At 48.0% G+C, this 19,527-nt stretch overlaps 1 protein-coding gene and 1 pseudogene across 1 annotated transcript in view; one reads left to right on the top strand and one right to left on the bottom strand.

The window, feature by feature from the left end:
• Window positions 1-19,527, bottom strand: part of TCF7L1 (transcription factor 7 like 1) — a 179,285-nt gene that overhangs the window by 45,706 nt on the left and 114,052 nt on the right. The gene's annotated exons all lie outside the window — the stretch shown is intronic.
• LOC111551118 lies at window positions 3,090-3,369 on the top strand (annotated as a pseudogene).

The following is a 19,527-nucleotide window of genomic DNA, read 5'->3' as shown; positions in this document are numbered from 1 at the left end:
GGAGCTTTAAAAACATTGATTCCTGTCCGCCTTCCCCATTAGGATTTAACTCTTCCAGGGTGGGGCTCAAGGGCTCAAGCATCTTTTTTTTTTTTATTTTTATAGCTCCCAGGTAATGTTAATGTGAGGTCAGAGCGGTCCCCAAATGCTCACACCTACCCCTCCATAACTTTCTGCAGTTTCTACCCATTATTTGGGCTTCTCTTTCAAAGAAGGCCTTCCTGGATCCATGGTCCTGGCTCTTTTACACTCTTCTTTCACAGCCCAGAGCAAGCATAAACCCACTTACCAATTAAACACTGTTTAGTGCCACGGTGTGCCAGGTTCATGGTTCTCCCCTACCTAAATCCTTGCCTAGAATACATATCTTCATTCCAGCAGATCCATTATAAGGCTCAAGGTGGAAGTTTCTGGTAAAAATGGAGGATCTATAACCTGAGAGCAGCCCTCATAAATTGGCCATCAGAAGGTGAGATAGGAAATGCCCACACAAGTTTCCTGATGGTTTACTGGACAAATTCACTATCATAACCCATATGCCATAAACATTCCTAACGGTGTTAGCACATTACATGCCTTCCTTCTGGGCTGGGAGAGGGGCTGCGACGCATTCCCCCAACTCTCCAATCAAATCTAGAGCTTGGTCTTTATGGAATTTCAAACATCCAGGCTAGGCTAGTTGGGCTGGGAAGGAGGGTACATTTCAGAGCACAAAAGCTCTAAAAACATTTCTCAAATCCCCCATCATTTCCTGAGTGACCTAGTAGAACACCAATTCTAGGCATAGCCTATGTGTGAGGTTGGTTACAGAACTTTCACAAGCAGCTGTTTGGGGACTGAGACTGGGTGGTGATCAGGTCTTCTTCAGGCCTGATGATGACCCGAAAATTCCACATCTTTGCCACTTCCTTCCTGAGCCCCCAGTTCCTATCCAGACTCTGAAACCCAATCACTGACCAGGTGACAACTCCATCTCATGTCCGAGGATTTGTGATGCATGCACAGCACCAGACTGGGTGGGTGTGGCCCTTTTGAACACTTTTTTGTAAGTTCATTGGCCAAATTCTCATTTGATTCACCTTGATTTTCCACGTTCCATTCTATCCATTCCTGGAGGTCAGGAGTACTCACTCAGAGTCACTCAAATACATGCTGAATTAAACTCAAAGTCATGGTTCAAATGGGCCATCGATTTCTTCCTCTTCAATTTCCATTTTTCCCTTCAAAGAAGGAAAAATGGGCAGGAAAAATCAGTGCAATTGGTTGGAGAACCACAGTTGGATGGGCCCTGTGCTGAGGCCGTCTCTCCCTTACAAGCTCTTTACAAAACCCTCAAACCCCCACTGTCAATCCCTCCACTCCCTCCAATCATTCAGTCCACTGCCACCTGCCTTCCACGTCACTGGCTCTGTTCTCGCTAAGGCCACTGCTGACCTCCTAACTACCAAACCCAATGTCATCTTCCAGGTCTTTTCCCTAAGAGGTCCCTCAGCTTCTGGGGTACCCTTTCGGCTGGTTTTCCACTTATCGCTCCAGCCACTCCTCAGGGCCTTGGCCTATGCCTTGAAAGCTGGTGTTCTCTGGATAGTCTCCTCCTCCCCCTGCGGGTTGGCACCCACTCGGTGATCATGCTCATCTCTGCAGCTGGCCCCAGCCTTCCTCCTCATCTCCAAGTGCTTCCTTGATACCGTGCTACAGGCAGCTCAATCCCATACAGACTAATCGAAACCCAGCCCTGATCCTGTTTCCTCTATCCTATCAACCAGGGCTCCTTTGAAAGTGAAAGGGAACACTTTTAACAATTATGACGGATGATGTAAACCAGGACATGCGGTCACCCTGAGGACTGTACAAACCTTGGGGATCGTTCTGGCCTCTTCTCTTTCCCTCACTCTCTACAACTGACAGGGGACCAAGTCTTGTTATTCTAACTTGGACTGTCTCTCCAATTGTTTCCCTTCCTCTCTGCTGCTCACTAACCTGGACCTCTGTAAAGACTCTGAGCCTCTCTCCTGCCTGCAGCACCTCCCCAGGCCAGCCCACCCTTCCTGTGATCGCTACTTCCCCCCCACCCCCACCCAACCCCACAAAAGCTCCAGTGGTTCCCCAATGCCTAGAGTAAAAAACCTAACTGCTCAGTGGGCATTAAGGCCCTGGCCTACCCTTCCCATCTCCAACTGCCTATTCCCAACAACACCTTCCATTCATGTTCTAGCCAGCCAATTACTCTATTCTCTATTTCACTATTTATGCCCCCAAGTCTTTTGCCAAAAGGCTGCCATGCTTTCGCCAGTGACTGGACCACCACCCTGGGTACCTTTGGTCATTGGCCCAAGTGCAGGCAAAGGGCTGCTGAGGGACCTGAGCTTTCCTCAGTTGCATGTGGAAAGTGTACAACTGTCACGATGTAGATGACACTCTCTCCTCCCTCTCTCTCTCTGAAGCCCTTCTTTCTGGAGTTCCATAGCCCCTGGCCTGGCCCAAATTTGGGGTAGGGGTAGGGTATCTGAAGCCACTGCAGTAGCAGGTACCCAGTGTTAGCCTCTAGTTCCCCACTCTTGGTGTCGTTTCTCCCCGGGTCCATGAGTAGCCTTCCAGAGGGAATCTGCTGGAGAACTTACTGGAGGATGGCATCAGGCTCCAACTCCAGGGACCACAACCCATATGCTTGTTCTCTAACTGCTTTCAGAGTTCCCAAGAGACCCTGTGAGTTCCTGGGTATCCCCCACGTATATGATGGGGAATTCATTCTGCTGGTTTGATCTCTTTTCCTTTTGGCAACATCTTTAAAAAAAGTCTTCCTTGGAGACTTCAAACCTGGATCTTTAACAAGTCCTTGATGAAATGCTTGGAAATGCTCGCATTTTCACGCTGAACTTGACAGCTGCCTCTATAGACTCCTTTCTCCATATTCTGCTTGGCTGGTCAGAGGCTAGAGGGATCCAAAAGAATTCCTCAGGGGAGGCAGCCCTAAGCCTACATCTTACTCTTTTTAGGTTGTTGTTGTTTTTTTTTTAAGAGATGGTGTTTTGATTCTGGAAGTTGCTCTCAGAGGCAGCGTGCAGGTGTGCTCTTTGTGGAATTCCACTATGGCGTACCATGGCCAGGGCCAGAAAGTGCAGAAGGTTATGGTGCAGCCCATCAACCTCATCTTCAGATACTTACAAAATAGATCGCGGATTCAGGTGTGGCTCTATGAGCAAGGGAATATGAGGATAGAAGGCTGTATCACTGGTTTTAATGAGTATATGAACCTTGTTATTAGATGATGTGGAAGAGATTCACTCTAAAACAAAGTCAAGAAAACTGGGTTGGACCATGCTAAAAGGAGATATTACTCTGCTACAAAGTGTCTCCAACCAGAAATGATCAATGAAGTGAGAAATTGTTGAGAAGGATACAGTTTGTTTTTAGATGTCCTTTGTCCAACATGAACATTTATTCATATTGTTTTGATTATTACAAGATGGCAATAAATGCTATGGGATTGTTTGTATTTAAAAAAAAAAAAAAGAAAAAAAAAGAAAGAGACGCTGTCTTGCTTTGTTGCCCAGGCTGGAGTGCAGAGGTATGATCATGGCTCACTGTGGCCTCCTGGGCTCAAGTGATCCTCCCACCTTAGCCTCTTGAGTAGCTGGGACTATAGGCACACATCACCACACTCAGCTGATTTTTTTAACAGATGGGATCTTGCTATGTTGCCCAGGCTGGTCTCAAACTCCTGGCTTCAATAATCCCACTGCCTCACTCAGCCTCCCAAAGTGCTGGGATTACAGGTGTGAGCCACCATGCTTGGCTTCTTTTTAGCTTTGACAACATCTACTTCAACTCACCTGATTGCTTAGGCTGGGTTTTGGTTACAGCTAAGGCACAACTTCTTGTCCTTACAACCTTTGTCAAGACACATGCTTGCTGGTGGAATCATGCACAGCCTCCACTTCACAAAGTCCTCTTCCAGGCATTGTCCAGGGAGGTATCCTTCGTGAGCACACACATGCTTCATTATCACAAACACACTGAAAATGATCTTCCTTTTAATGCCTGCTTTAAACAGCTCTCTGGAGGTGGAGAATCCAGAGGTCTGGCCTGTGTAATACACTTCGATAGAAACCAAATGCCCTTGTGTACAGGCCTACGGGCCTTGTTATTATAGTTAACTTTTACGGTGGGTTTTAGGGGCTGAAAAAATTCTACTAATATTATTGGAGATACATTTTGTAGCTCTGGCTACGAAATACCACACACACACACACACACACACCAGCAATAATTGAGGAAGTAATTGAAAACTAATAACACTTGAGTATATGTACAAATTCTACAAAGGTGACTGCAAACCACAAAGATACTACTGAGAAATGGCAGACGGGTTCTTGGCAGGTAGGATCTCACAGGACGTGTGCAGGGCCTGTCACAGTAGATGTGATAACTGAGGGAGAGCAAATTCTTGGTCATTGTAATAAAACCAAATCCCAGAAGAACTTCTTTTACATCCCAGAGTGGAGGACAACTATTTTAGGATGTTGCCGCTTGGACACACCAGTTCTATCAGAAGGGGCTGAGGTGATACTGAGTTTTTTTTTTTTTCCTTTTGTATCTTTTTTCCCTTTGTGTCTTACACAGTAGAGCACATTATTCAACATATGTTCATTAAATGGCCACCGAAACATCTTTCACACGGGTTAACAAATGGCCAGGCCTCGCGTACAAGGTCTGTTTATTTATTTTTTGAGATGGGGTCTCACTCTGTCCCTGGGGTTGGAGTGCGGTGGTACCATCTTGGCTCACTGCAGCCTTGAACTCCCAGGGCTCAAGTAATCCTCCTACCTCAACGCCTACCGCCGGGTAGCTGGGACTACATGCACACATCACCATGCCCTGCTATTTTTTTTCCTGTACTGTGGAGACGAGGCTCACTATGTTGCCCAGGCTGGTCTTGAACTCCTGGGCTCAAGCAATCCACCCGTCTCAACCTCCCAGAGTGTTGGGATTATAGATGTGAGCCACCGCGTCTGGCCACGTAGAAGGTCTCTTTAAATGATGAATTGGAAACATCAGTATTTCTTCTTTTGCTTAAATTCCAGTCCCCTGCCAACCGTACACCGCCATACCAAGATTAAATAGAGAAGGGCACCGGAACCAACTGGTTCGCTGTTGTTTGGACGAACGGAGGCAAGATGGTGCACTTCCGGGTTCTTCATCCACCCCCCTCCCAACTTTTCCTCGCCCGCGAAAATGCAGCCGGCGACCCGGGACGGTGCAGACCAACTGGGCATGAGCCCAGGTGACGTCAATCCGAAGAGACCAAGATTTACCTGGTCGCACCTGTGGAACGCCCCCCGACACGCCCGTGCCCCGCCTATTGCCCTCCCACTCCTAGAAAAGCCACTCTTAGCCAGTGAGCCACGTGGCCTTCTCACAGCCCCACTCCTGTCGGGATGTCAAGCACTTGACAGCTATCAACCATGATCATCATTTCTTCTTGCTGATGTTACTGTAACATTGTGGATGAAGCAGTGTTTGCCTTAATGAATGGGGGTGAGAGTTTGGAAGTCCTGCCCTCCAGCGATGTCTTAGTTCCAGGTGCTGCAATTTGCACCTGGAAATGGAGAAAGGAGAGAAGCCTGCAGTTTAGTGCCAACTGTGAAAGGTCAGCTGGGGGGTGCTGGGGGCCTCTTGGGAGTTCTCAGAGGCCCTCCCCTCATATATGCACAATATCTGGTGTCCCAGCCACCAAGTTCTGGAGACCTCCAGAATGATCGGAAGCTTCTTTTTTTTTTTTTTTTTTTTTTTTTTTTTTTTTTTTTTTTTTTTTTTGAGACGGAGTCTTGCTCTGTCGCCCGAGCTGGAGTGCAGTGGCCAGATCTCAGCTCACTGCAAGCTCCGCCTCCCGGGTTTACGCCATTCTCCTGCCTCAGCCTCCGGAGTAGCTGGGACTACAGGCGCCCGCCACCTCGCCCGGCTAGTTTTTTGTATTTTTAGTAGAGACGGGGTTTCACCGTGTTAGCCAGGATGGTCTCGATCTCCTGACCTCGTGATCCGCCCGTCTCGGCCTCCCAAAGTGCTGGGATTACAGGCTTGAGCCACCGCGCCCGGCCGAATGATCGGAAGCTTCTGCAGGGTCCAGCCAGTGCTCAGGAACATTCACCACCCTCCTTTTTCCTTTCCTCATTCAACATCCCTTCATTTCAAGGCTCTCTACCAGCATTTCTTTGTTCATTGTTCAGAAAAAAACGAATCAAGCCATGACCAGAGGCTTGAATTCAACTTTAAAAAATTGTATGGCTCGAAGGGTCTCTATCCAAGTTTTTCCCAAAAGATTATTCTCCAAGGAAAAAAGAAAACAAAATGGCTAAATCTCAACATTTTTTCAGTCTCCATTATCCCACGGCTCTCTTTACCCCTTGAGACAACAGTCTTCAATAGTAAACAGGGCTGAAGTTTGAGGGCAAGGCCTAGAGAAGCTGTTTAATTTCAACCCCAAAGACAAACTCAGATTCTTTCACAATTTTCCCTCAGGCCAGACCTCTGCTTTATAGGGCCAAGCCACTGAAAGAACAAATGAATGCGAACAATTTGCCTCCCAGCAGTGAGCACTAAGATCTCCTACAGATACGAATTCCCGAGAAAACCCTGCCCAAAGATAATACAAATGAAGGGGTTTATCAGGCTTTTTAAAGGGTGGCTGCCTGATTTTCTTTAGGATTTGAATACGTTTACACAGGGATTGGGGCGGGGTGGGGGTGGGGGGCGCGCTTACTGACAGAGCAGTTTTAGAAAACCAACACAGGCCCCAGAACACTCACCAGTCTGCAGCGGCTCGGCCGCTCATTCCACAAATACTCACTGTGCATCCACCATGCGCAGCCACTGTGTGTGGTGCTGTGGGGGACAGAATGACGATGTGTCTTGGGAGGTGGCCTCAGCTATAGGTAGGGAGGACAGGGCTTCTGTCCCAAACGGTAAATGTCATAGAGTGGGGGTGTCACAGAGTGTGGGGGTATTACAGTGTGAAGCCAAGAGGTGGGATCTGAACCAGACCTTGAAGAGTACAGATGGCAGTTTCCACAGGGCAAGGCTCTATTCTAGAACCAATGTATTCCTATTAACAAATAAGCAAGAGTTTTGAACTGAAAGGACCTAGGACACTGTTTTCCTAAAGATAGCTTCGGAGGCGGGCATGGCTACAATTTGTCTTAAGTCTCAGAGGTCAGTGATGGTCACCCACTGGGAAAGGAAGGGCATGCAGACAGCCCCCCAACCCCAATATCTGCAGGATTTGGGACAAGAACATAGATGTAAGTCCATATGCTTACACATGTAAAAGTTTTAACTCAAGCTGACAAACTGTTAAATACATTCTGTCCTCCTCCCTTGACAAATATGAATGCTATGAAAAGGCCAGGCTCGAATTTAGAATTCCCAGACTCCTGGGTTCTGTACCAGAATGCAGTGGTGGTAAGAGAGCCCGATTTGGCACCCCCACCATTCTCAGTTCCATCTTGTCCTACGAGGTCTTGGGACCACACATGGAAACACCCCAGACATCTCAGCCCCCCATAAAGCTCAGCCCCAGGCAAATGTGAGCCCCCCACCTCAATCTATAGGTGTGCACACCAGTGGCTTGCTGCATGTCCAGGGAAGAGCCAGGTAGGCTCTCAAGCCTCAGGATCTCATTCTTTGGATCCTCAGCTCCGTGGATTCCTGGTCTGGTCAGGAAGGAAGTGGCTGGGGTGGTCAGAGCAGGGCCCCCCTCTCAGGTCTAAGGGTACAGTGTGCACAGGCAAGGATTCGGCTCACTGGACTGTGAGACACACTGTGGCGTGTGGTTTTGATTATGATGATGATACAGGCTAACCTTTATCCCAGATAATGAATACAACATTAGTCTGGTTTTCACTTAATCCTCATCAGCCCTACTGAGTTTAGTATTGTTGTTATTCCCATTTCACATATGAGGAAACTAAGATTAGAGAGATTTTAATTTATCCAAGGCCACACAGCTAGGGGTTGTGGAGCCAGGATTTGACTGTTACACTGAGTCTCATGGCCTAAAAATACTCAGAGGAAAATCATTTCCTGATCCCGAATCATGGAAAATCAAGAGCCGGAAGGAACCATGACATTCATAATGTGGAACCCTCACTACGTGGCAGGAGGGGGCAGGTAGCAGAGGAGCAATCCAGGGTCCTGCTTCCGGGGCAGTCCCCATGTGGGCAGCAGTGTGTCCCACAGAGTTCAGGAGGGCAGCAGCACCTGGTGGGTATGCCGTGCAGTGGGCGTGGGCTCCCCAGGGGGTGCATGCGGAAGCCAGTCAGGGTCAGGCAGGGCCAGAGCAGCCCCGTGGGCATGTGTGGCCAGCAGCTGGCACCACAGCCCTGTGTGAGCTAAGAAGGTGACCTCACACCAAGTGGGGCCCTTGGAGCTATTTTCTAAAGCTGCTGCCTTTGATGCTTTCTTCAAATCCCGTGAGCAAAGTGGCAAACTTGGGTGGGGAAGCCCCAGAATCTGGCTGCTGTGCAACTTCATTCTGTTTCCAAACAGCGGTGTGGGAGCTCAGCGCAAACTCCACCAGGCAGTCCGAGGATGCCCTGGAGCTATACCGGGGACCCTGTTCTTCCTTCCTGCAGCTGTGCTGGCCAGCCAAGGCCTTGGAAGGTCAGGAAGGAGGGATTTTTCTTTTTTTAATTTAAAATGTTTAAAACTAAGGTATAATATATATATATACAAGCAAGTACACAAATCTCATATGTGGCTCAATGAATTTTTAAGACAGGATTTTGCTCTGTTGACCAGGCTGGGGTGCAATGACTCAACCAGAGCTCACTGTAGCCTCGAACTCCTGGGCTCAAGTGATCCTCCTGATTCAGCCTCTCGAGTAGCTGAGACCACAGACATGTGCTACTACACCCAGCTCATTCTTAAAATTTTTTGTAGAGGTGGGGGTCTCACTATGTTGCCCAGGCTCTAGTAAATTTTTAATATGTATTTTTCTTTTTTTTTTTTCAGACAGAGTCTCACTCTGTCACCCAGGCTGGAGTGCAATGGTGCGATCTCGGCTCAGTGCAACCTCTGCCTTCCAGGTTCAAGGGATTCTCCTGTCTCAGCTTCCCAAGTGGCTGGGATTACAGCCACCCGCCACCACACCCGGCTAATTTTTGCATTTTTATTAGAGACAGGGTTTCCATGTTAGCCAGGCTGGTCTCGAACTCCTGACACCTCAGGTGATCCATCCACCTCAGCCTCCCAAATTACAGGCACAAGCCACCACACCTGGTTCAATATGTAAATATTAATGTAACCACCAGCCTAGATCAAGGTATAGAATGTTTTAAATTGATTATAAGTTGCAAAAGCAATACATGAACACACTCTCCTTGTAAAGCATGAAAACATGAGCTGTGAGCGGACTCCTCCCAGTGTCCCGCCTACACACACAAGGCCCCACTGTTATATGTAATTGATTGTGTGTCTGGAAGCAGGGGCTTCCCCCTAGGCATTCCCAGGCCTCCAGGCAGCTGAGCAGCCTGACCCAACAGGTTTGGGGTCTTTCTCCTCGAACATTCTCTTCTGCCCACTCCCTTCCCCCACCCAAATCCTCCAACAGAGAAGAAGCCGGTGGATTCTCCCACCGCGGATAGCACAACTGCCTCGCTGAGCTTCCTCCCTCCCCATCCTTACAACTAAAAGCAGTCTGACTCGGTCGCCTCTAAGTTGTGGCTGCAGAGAACACAAAGAGCAGCCTTCGGCGCGCGGACGCAATGTCGATGTACTGGGGGGACGCCAACCGGCCCCAGAACACATCGAAGCCAGAAACTGCCCGAACTAGTTACATTCCAGCAAGATTAGCACAAGGCCGGGCCTGCTCCTGCGCCCACCCCTCCTCCCGTCCTGGGCCATGAATAGGATTTTTAACTATTTCCCTCCCACTTGCTGTCCAGCCTCACACATGGACAATGCTCCCCGCTGTTTGCACATTAACCTCCCATTTGCCAGGCGGCTTCTCAGGAGCTGCAGATTAACACCCACCAACCCAGACAATGATCCCCAGGGAGGGATGCCAGGGGCTGAGACAAAGGCTACAGACGCTGAGCCCCATCAATCACTGCACAGTGACCACTGGCCAACAGTGCAAGGGGCTCCCAGACTCCAGACACACAGGAATCACCACAGGTGGCTCATTCCTGGCTCTGGGTATCTGCCCCAGGTGGGACCAAAGAGGGTACTCCCCTAATGCGGGCCTACAGCAACCAGAAGACACCCTTCCCATCCCATCTAATCTGGGACATTCTGGCCTACAAGGCGCCTGAACGATCAGGGACTGAAGCGCTGGGAAGGCAGAGGGCAGCCCTAGGCAGGCCTCGCAGACCTGGCCCACCCTGTTTAGGCTTCTCCTTTCTCCTGGCAAAGCAGAGTCCTCAGGGGACATAACAGGAAGCAGGTGCCTCAGGCCCCTGCCCTGGGGCTCCCTGGGAAAGCTGTCTGGTCTCTCAGCAAGCAGGAACCCTGACTGAAGCAGCTTGTAGACATGATTCAATACGTCAAAGCCATTTTCCTATTCCCTTGTGTGCAGGCGTGCACACAGGCATGAACCTGGAAACGCAACAGCACGTAGAGGGGAGGGAATGGGGAGAGAGCTGGACTGTGAGGTATGGGAATGATCCTTCCATGTCTTAGGCCAGCAGCTCAGCTTCTGCATTTGTATTAAAAATCTCCTCCAGGTGATGCTCATGCACCCTGGTCCTGAACTGGAGGCCCTGGCAGTGAACAATCGCATGCATTAGCTGAGGATCCTGTTAAGATGCAGCCTGGGTCAAGCGGTGTGTGGTGGGGCCCAGGATGGTAAGTTTCTAACAAGCTCCCAGGCGACGCACTCTTGGCCTAGTGAGGCCTCAGACGGGGCGCATCATCAGAAGGGCGATCTCTCTGTATGCTGCTTCACCAAGTAGTTGTCTGGCTACAGTTTCCACCCTTCTGGAGAAAGGTCACCACCTCTCAAGACAGCCAGTTGCAGCTGCGGACAGCTCTGTTTGAGTCCCTCCTCATATTAAGACATCCAACAGTGACAATCTGAAGTCTTTCTTCTCTTGACCTGGTAGTTCCAGACCCTCACAAGAAAACCTTGTGGCATCCACTCCTGTTTTCCCCACATACCTGCGCCTCCTCATCTAGGCCAGTGAGGCTGTTTTTCTGAGCTTCATTCTCTTAGTACTAATGCCAGACAGGCTGGGGGCAGAGGAGCAGATCTCAGTGCAGACTGGTGAGGCTATTTGGGTAGGAGTGAGAATAGAGCCCCCAACGGAAACAGAAACCAGAGTTCTAGCCTGGGGCAGTTAACATACAAGAAACTTCAGGACAATTAAAAAGCAACAACCACAATTAACGTGGTTTACACAGGCAAAACTCATTAATGTGGGTCGGGGTGCTGGAGTTTACCTTTGCTAGGCAAACCCTTTTTACAGACAGTACAGATTAACTGCAAGCAAGACTCCAAGGGGAGTATCTAAATGGCCATGAAACAACCTTCGAGCCCCCAGATGCAGGAAAAAGCACCACTGACCTACAAGAGACACACAGATGAACCCCCTTGCCAATCTGGCTTCAATTCCTGGTGAAGTTCAGAAGCAATAAACCTGTGCTCCTTTTGAAAGGTTTTGTAGCTCAGAAGACCCCCTAATTCACACTGACATCCACCCCAAGTCTGAATTAACTGTGTTACCCAGCAGTTCTGCTAAGGAATCACTTCTTAGTACTCAGTTCTTCTAAGGAATCACTTCATCATCACTGCTGCAGGGAAAATTTGAGCAGGGCTGATGGGTTGCAGTGGCAGCAAGTCTACAAATGATTATCCCTAATGCGATGATGCAAGAGCAGCCTCAAATAAGGCACTCCTCCAGCTGCTCCATGCCCAGCTGGGCTTCCTGCCTTTCCACCCACTCCAGGCCATGAGCCCTTCGTGGGACTCTCATGGCAAGAGGGGCCTGGATCTTCCAAAGGTGAAACCATCCCAAAGACCCAAGGGCTCCCACTCAGTCTCCTGCTGCCACTCCCTCCCACCCTGCAAAGTCACAGATGACAGTGGGATCTGGCTGAGCTAGGACTGAATCACGACTGTACCCTTTACCAGTCGTTACCTTATCTAAAGTTAATCTTTCTGAGCCTCAGCTCCCACATGTTGAAAAGGTATTAGCATAATCTAGTTCCTAAGACTGTGTGGTGGTTTAATCACACACAACTCCAGGGGCTGGAGTAGGTAAACTCTTTTTTTTTTTTTTTTTTATTTTTTTGAGACGGAGTCTCACTCTGTTGCCCAGGCTGGAGTGCAGTGGCCGGATCTCAGCTCACTGCAAGCTCCGCCTCCCGGGTTTACACCATTCTCCTGCCTCAGCCTCCTGAGTAACTGGGACTACAGGCGCCCGCCACATCGCCCGGCTAGTTTTTTTGTATTTTTTTTTTTTAGTAGAGACGGGGTTTCACCGTGTTAGCCAGGATGGTCTCGATCTCCTGACCTCGTCATCCACCCGTCTTGGCCTCCCACAGTGCTGGGATTACAGGCTTGAGCCACCGTGCCCGGCCTGGAGTAGGTAAACTCTTATAATGGTAGTAAAAAGGGGGAAGATCTCTTCTAAGGTCAGGGAGATAGCTTAACACCCTTCTTTCTTTGAGGCTCCAAAGCTCACTGTTCTTCTCTTATGACACTAACGTTTCCCTGCCTTGAGATCAGTTCCACTACCTGTGTTGTGGCTCTGGTGGACCAGGCAACAGGCAGTTCCTATATAAGGGCATGACTGCACTCATCTTTTACTTACCTCCTGCAACGTTCAACCCAATCCTTACAATTAGTAGGAACCTGATCAATATTTCTGCATTGACTTGCCAGCATGAACCAGCCAACTTAGGACAAAGCATGGAGGTCGTAACCAGGTGGGTCAAACAGCCAACTGACCAGACCTCCCCGCACCCCCATCTGAGGAGGTTTCTGTCCTTAGGAACAACAGCAGTTGCATTTAGGTAAAATGACATTTACACTTCTGACTGGCTGTCGAACTATTCATGAAAATGGCCACGAACATCCTATTTTTAAAATCAACCCTAAGCCACATATGCATGCTACAGAAAGAAAAATCCCAAACTTACGTGGTTTAATAGAGTTTCCAACACTTCTTCAGAAGCCTGGATTCCTAATGTTTACACTGAAGGTGGCACTGGCTCACGGTCTATTGTTCCACAGTCTTATTGCACTGTCTACACATCCTACCTCAATTTTACAGAAATGGGTCATTAGGTCAGGGACCACATTCTTCCATGTCATGACATGGTTTGGTTGGGAGTGGAGAAGGTCTAATTTTAGGCCCTCTGAGAAAGGGCCTAAAATTTCCTAAAGTAAGCAATAGAGATCAAGTTTTTAGGTTTTCTGAGGTTTTAAAATCAGAAAGCCGTTCTGTTTCCTTCAGCTGCCATCCATTCAGCCCTAGAAGTTGCAGCCTGCCGATCTGGGCCCAGAGAAGGGAGGACTAGTGCTCAGAAAAGCTCCCTGGGGAGCTAGACACTAGGGGCTGAGGTTGGGCTCCCTGGCAAGGACAGGCCTCAGGGAGCTTGTGGTGGGGGCTGCTTGGAAACCACACACTTACTCTGATGACACTGTTTGTGTGCAAGCATGTTCTTTGGAAATGGGCTGTGGAAAACATTCACTCCTTCAAAAACACACCGCTTCTTTTGTGGTCTTTCCCCCTTTTTGGCTCTGCTACTCTCCCGGGAGTCAGGGACTCCCCCAGACTCCCAGGGAACGGACCTCTTTTGGAGAGGCCATGCAGACGGGTCACACTGAGGCTTGGGTCAGGGGAGTCGGGTGATAGCAAACGCTCATGTGGAATTGTCTGCCTGAACGGGTGGCTATAAATTATCACAGGGTGTAACTGCCTGAGACCATGTAGGTGAATTATCTACAAGTCCTGCGAATGCTCAGGGGTGGGTACCTGCAGCTGCCATGAATATGGCTTCAAAATAAGTTTCCTTAGATGAAAACAACCGGGAGTCCAGAGGCACAGCTAGCCTGTGGGGAGGATGTGGGAGGACCACCCATGGCCCCAGTTTCCCTGGGTGCACCACTCACTTCCCTCAGAGTCATTTCTGTGACGTCTGCCTCTCCCAGCCCTCTTGTCACTGTACCACCCAATGCACACACAGCAGCAGAGAAGCATCTAGAGTGTGTGTGTGTGAGAGAGAGAGAGAGAGAGTGTGTGTGTGTGTGTGTGTTTTGAGAGAGGATCTCACTCTGTCTCCTGGGCTGGAGTGCAGTGGCACAGTCACGGCTCACTGCAGTCTCGACCTCCTGGGTTCAAGTGATCCTCCTACCTCAGACTCCCAAGTGGCTAGGCTTACAGGTATGTGCCACCACGCCTGGCTAATTTTTTGTACCATTTGTAGTGACAGGGTTTTGCTGTGTTGCCCAGGCTGGTCTCAAACTCCTGAGACTCAAGTGATCTGCCTGCCTCCGCCTCCCAAAGTACTGGGATTATAGGCGTGAGCCACTGCGCCTAGCCTAGAGTATCTCTGAATTGCAATCTGAACTTGAATGGGAAACTGTCAGCTAGTGTAAGGGGCAAGCAGTAGGTAACTTCTTGTGACATTTTCTGAATCAGATGCCAGTCATAGGGAACTATCAAAAAGCGGCGATTTACAAGAGCGACCTGAATAGACGCTCTGGTCTGGTCTCTCTCCTTCAGCTCTTATATCCAGATGGTCCCCTCTGTCCTGAAGAAGTAAACAGCCTCAAGCCGGGCCCAGAGACTTGGGTTCTAACTTGGCCCCAATTAGCAGTGTGATGACTTTAGGCAGGTCCTTTCCCCTGCTGATCACAGCTGCTAGAAAAAGCCTTTATGGAAACAAACATGTATTAGGCCCCTACTGTTTACACTATATACTGTACACAATAAAAGGCAAAGGCTTTTTATTTCTTCCTCACAAGCTTCTCTTTGTGTGCAATGGAAATGAGTGCTGATTATAATTTAGACATAATAATATCCGGACATGGGTCATTAAGCAGGGCAGTGACCTACCCACTTGGTCCACTGACCTATTCTTGGTTATTGCAAAACATTATTCAGACAGCAAGATAAATTGGTTAATTTCTCTTTCCACTCCTAAATTGTTAAATTAGTTACAGCAAAAAACAAAACCCAAGTAAACAAACCACACAAACCTCCTAAATACAAAGTAGGGCCCTGATCCTGCCATCTGTTTTACTCCTAAATATAGGCTGGTTTCTCTCTCTCCCACCTTCTGGTGGCCTCAGGCCACGTTCTCAGGCCCCTACCTAACTCTTAGCTGCTATTTAGAATCCAGCTGTTAATTACTTCTTAACACTTTTTTGCTGCTCAGTCTGAACACTAAGTATTCTCCGAGACTACAGTTTCTCCTCTGCCTTCCTTTAGTGGCTCCAAAAGGTCTCTCTCAAAGGTTATCTGTCCTCAAGATGTGCCTAATTCTGTGCATTCAGGGCGTTCTTTGCAGGGGACGGCACAACTTCGGAGCTTTTAACACACACAAAACACAAAATAGTGTAATACAAAGCTAGCCAGGCTTATTAAAAATCTCATTTTTCAGCTGGGCATGGTGGATCACGCCTGTAATCCTACTACTTTGGGAGGCTGAGGTGGGCGATCATTTGAGGCCAGGAGTTCGAGACCAGCCTGGCCAACATGGCGAAACCCCGTCTCTACTAAAAATACAAAAATTAGCCAGGTGTGGTGGCACACGCCTGTAATCCCAGCTACTCAGGAGGCTGAGGCACGACAATCGCTTGAACCCAAGAGGTGGAGGTTTCAGTGAGCCAAGATTGTACCACCACACTACAGCCTGGGCGACAGAGTGAGACACCGTCTCAAAAAAAAAAACAAAAAAAAAAACTCACTTTCGAACTAGTCTATATTTAATATTTAATATATTACCAAGGGCTTTTTTAAAAGGCCCACTTACCAATTCCTGTGTGTGGCAAGGTAAGAAGGCCAGGGGTGGTGGGCGCCTTATGGCTCTGATCTATTGCAGATGCCTTCCAGTAGTGGACCAGAGCAGCTGGCACTGGTGTGCTGGCATCTCCTTCAAACTCAGTGTTCAGGGATGTCACATCGGTAGCTTGAAATCAGCCAGGGGGAGAGTATTTACATCATGGAAATTGGCAAACACTAAACAGGGCACAATCCTCCCGACCAGGAGCTGACTGTCAAATACTTACCAGTACATCACTGCTTATAACCCATTTCCCCACTTCTCTTTCTATCATTAATTTAAAGGACTCATTTACTGGGCACACAGTCTACTGCATTAGATACAAATGCTACAGAAAAACAACAATAACAAATGTTACCTTTCTCTGTCCCTAGCACTGCCTATGTCTTTACGCTGCAAACTCACTCACTCCTCAGAACACAGTGGGATAAAGAAATAGTGTTATCACCATCTCGCAGAAAAGGAAACTGAGGCACAGAATAGCAAAACCTTGCTCATGGCTGCAATTGGTAAGTGATGCTTCCAGACTCAGAACTGAGGGCTTTTCCCCACCCCCCAGAGCCCATGGGTTTTCTACTCTCCCAGGAAAAGGCCTGGATGGAGGCCCAGTGTGCAAAAAAACTCAGGGATATGTTCCATCAGAGCTAAGACTCAAGAGCAAATGAGTTTTATGGAGGCTTTGTACCAGGAAGGGTTCTTAAGGGAGACAGTTGTGCAGGCTGTGAGGAAGGTTCCACGACCCCCAGAAAAGCAGGTGAGTGGCAACTGAGGTCACCTTGAGAAGAGGGGTTCTGGAGTACAACAGGCCCCTTTGCTTGGTACACTTTGTCAAGGCAGAAAAATGCCTTCCACTTCTGGAGGGAAAAAAAAGGAAAGAGGCCCAGGATGCAATTAGGAAAGAACAAATATATCCTCAGATTCTCACAGCTGAACAACTAGGGAAAACTCAGCCTGTAAACAATCAAAAACTGGGTGTCGCCAGAGCAAAAACCCAGAAGGTCTGTGCTCACCCATACAAGGGTAACTGCACAAGGATCGGGGCCCACACCAGCACAGGCCAGCGAGGTACCACTTCTTCCTCAGCAGTAGTGGCAGCCGCAGCAGCTGGTTCTCCTGCTGGGTTCCCAGTTGGAAATTCCAAAGGGAACCACTTTTTGCATTCATTACCCAAAGAGAAAAACTGCAACTAGTGAAAAATAAAAACTACAATTTCAAATGCTACTTTGTAGAATGCAAACAGTCATATTCTGCCAACAGTCAGACATCAGGCTCCGTATTTCCTTATGATACTTACGAGAGAAAGAAAACCAAGTTCACTCCCCCTTTCCCTACTTCCTCTTGTTTTTTTTTTCCCTCCCCAAGGGAATGAGCCAAGTCAGTCAACAAGTATTTATGGAGCACCCACAGGATTGCAGAGTCTGGGAGGAGGCACGGGTTGCTGGAAGCAGCCCAGGATAGCTCTCATTTGAGACAGTTAAAGGAAATGTCAATCCTCAGGCCAGGTCTAAACAGGGCAGTAAAGAACTGACTGCCACCTGGGTGGGTTTATTCTGGACCAATCACTCACTCCTGGCTGAGCTGCCTCTGTTAATGGCAAAAAGTGGGTGGATCAGCCATGTTCATGTACATTTTTGGAAAACTACAAGCACAATGCTAACAATCTTGATGGTTTTGGTGGTGGGAATTGGTGGTTGGTTGGCTGAGATACTCTTCTTCCTCCCTCCCAAAAGGCCCCACAACGATAAAAATTAAACAAATGTTGTCAGGTGTTCACCATTTCTCCTCTGCAAATGTAAGTGTGTATAAGTGGGATGGGAAGGCTGGTAAAATCTAGGGCCCATGGAAACAGCCTCCTGGGGGCCTGTCCGCTCTAGTTTGGAGACCGGGTTATATTTGTTTGGCTCCAGATCCTGCTACTCCAGTGTCCTCCCCGGACCAGTACCATCAGCACTATGTGGGATTGTGTTAGAAATGCAGAGTTCCAGGCCCCACCACAGCCCTACTGAAGCAGAATCTGCATTTACACAATCTCTTCAGGTGGTTCCCATGGACGTGTGAGTTGAAGAAGCACCAGTCCCAATAACCAAGCAAGTGTTTGTTATTAAACCCCAGAGAGCCCCCAAAGTCACATTTGGGGAACATCTGCCTTCCATATTGCAGTGGGGCAGTTAGCAGCCTCCCTAGATTTCCTGTTCACAGAAAGCAAATACCGGTAAAGCCTACAGATTTATAAATCTGTTATGACTCCTGGTTTAAAAGTAGGTACCTGGAAAGACCCAGGTCAGTTGCACATTATTTAATCGCCATAGGAAGATATATTCTTGGAGCTAACAGAACCGAACACTACCGGCCACAAGGACTCCTTTCACATCTACATTACACTCAACTAACTGCATGCTGGCCTAGATTCACTTCTGTTTTAAATACCCAAGCTATGTTTGAATAACCTGCATGGTTACAATTAGGATCACTGCATCTGGGAAAGTCACCGCAAACCTCCACACATAAATATGGTGATTTTAATAACAAATAACACATTTGGAGGCTGATATAAGTATGCAGGCAGAGGAAGCCACTGAAGATGTTAATTTGCATGTTCACAAAGAAATAGAATCCAGCTGCAATGTTAATGCTTAATTCTACAGAGCCATAGGACACCCGCACAACCTTACCATAGGCATGCTCTAAATTTAAAGCCGATTTTCAAACCCTCACAATTTTGGCAAAAACCTAAATTCAACTGCTTAAGGAGACGGGATTTTCTGTTAATCCTAAAATTGTGCTAGTAGAAAAAAGTCCATTTGTTTAAGTTTTGCAAGTTAAAGACAAGTATCTGAACTGATTTGATGCAAAGTTTCTCAAAACATTCACCTTGGGGCAGGAAAAACAAAAGGTCTCATTGGAAGAGATTTCTTCTTATGAGGGATTGGAATTTATGGACTAGGGTCTAACTCAGCTGTTGCTTTCTGGCCTCCTACACTTGTATTTGGTGTTTAAAGTAAAATATGAAAATTATGTCAGTCTTTAACAAGATTAACCTTCTGAAATAGGATGCATATGAGTGAATGTGTTTGTGTAAGAGGGAGAGACTATTAATAATAGTGGTCATGGTAATATTAGTAACAATAAAAGGTACTGTGCTAATTTGGATACTGCATCCTGGTAAGCTCTGTTCCCTTCACCAGTTTCTCTAAGAAAATGGAGTCTGTTGAACTGCTCACTAGCAAGGTGTACTTGCTCAAGCACCTGCAAAAAGACAGAGGGGGCTTCTTGTTGGGATGCAAACCCAGCGGGGAGAACAAACGGAGCCTGGTAATAGCACCATCAATCAATTGTTTCAGTTATGAAGGAAAGAGCTGCTAACACCTCCCACTCCAGTGGAATGCACCTCATTGAAAGCTCTTGGCACTCACTCTTTACAGACAATTGTGGGTAGCCAGGACCTATGGTGACATCAGGCACAGAGCAATTCTCCCGTTCTACAAGTGGACAAGAGGGAAGGAGGGTGGTGGTCAAAAC

Source organism: Piliocolobus tephrosceles, chromosome 15 (assembly GCF_002776525.5).
Source record: "Piliocolobus tephrosceles isolate RC106 chromosome 15, ASM277652v3, whole genome shotgun sequence".
Lineage (NCBI taxonomy): Eukaryota > Metazoa > Chordata > Mammalia > Primates > Cercopithecidae > Piliocolobus > Piliocolobus tephrosceles.
The sequence above is the reverse complement of the archived record's forward strand: the minus strand, read 5'-3'. Positions and strand labels throughout refer to the sequence as shown.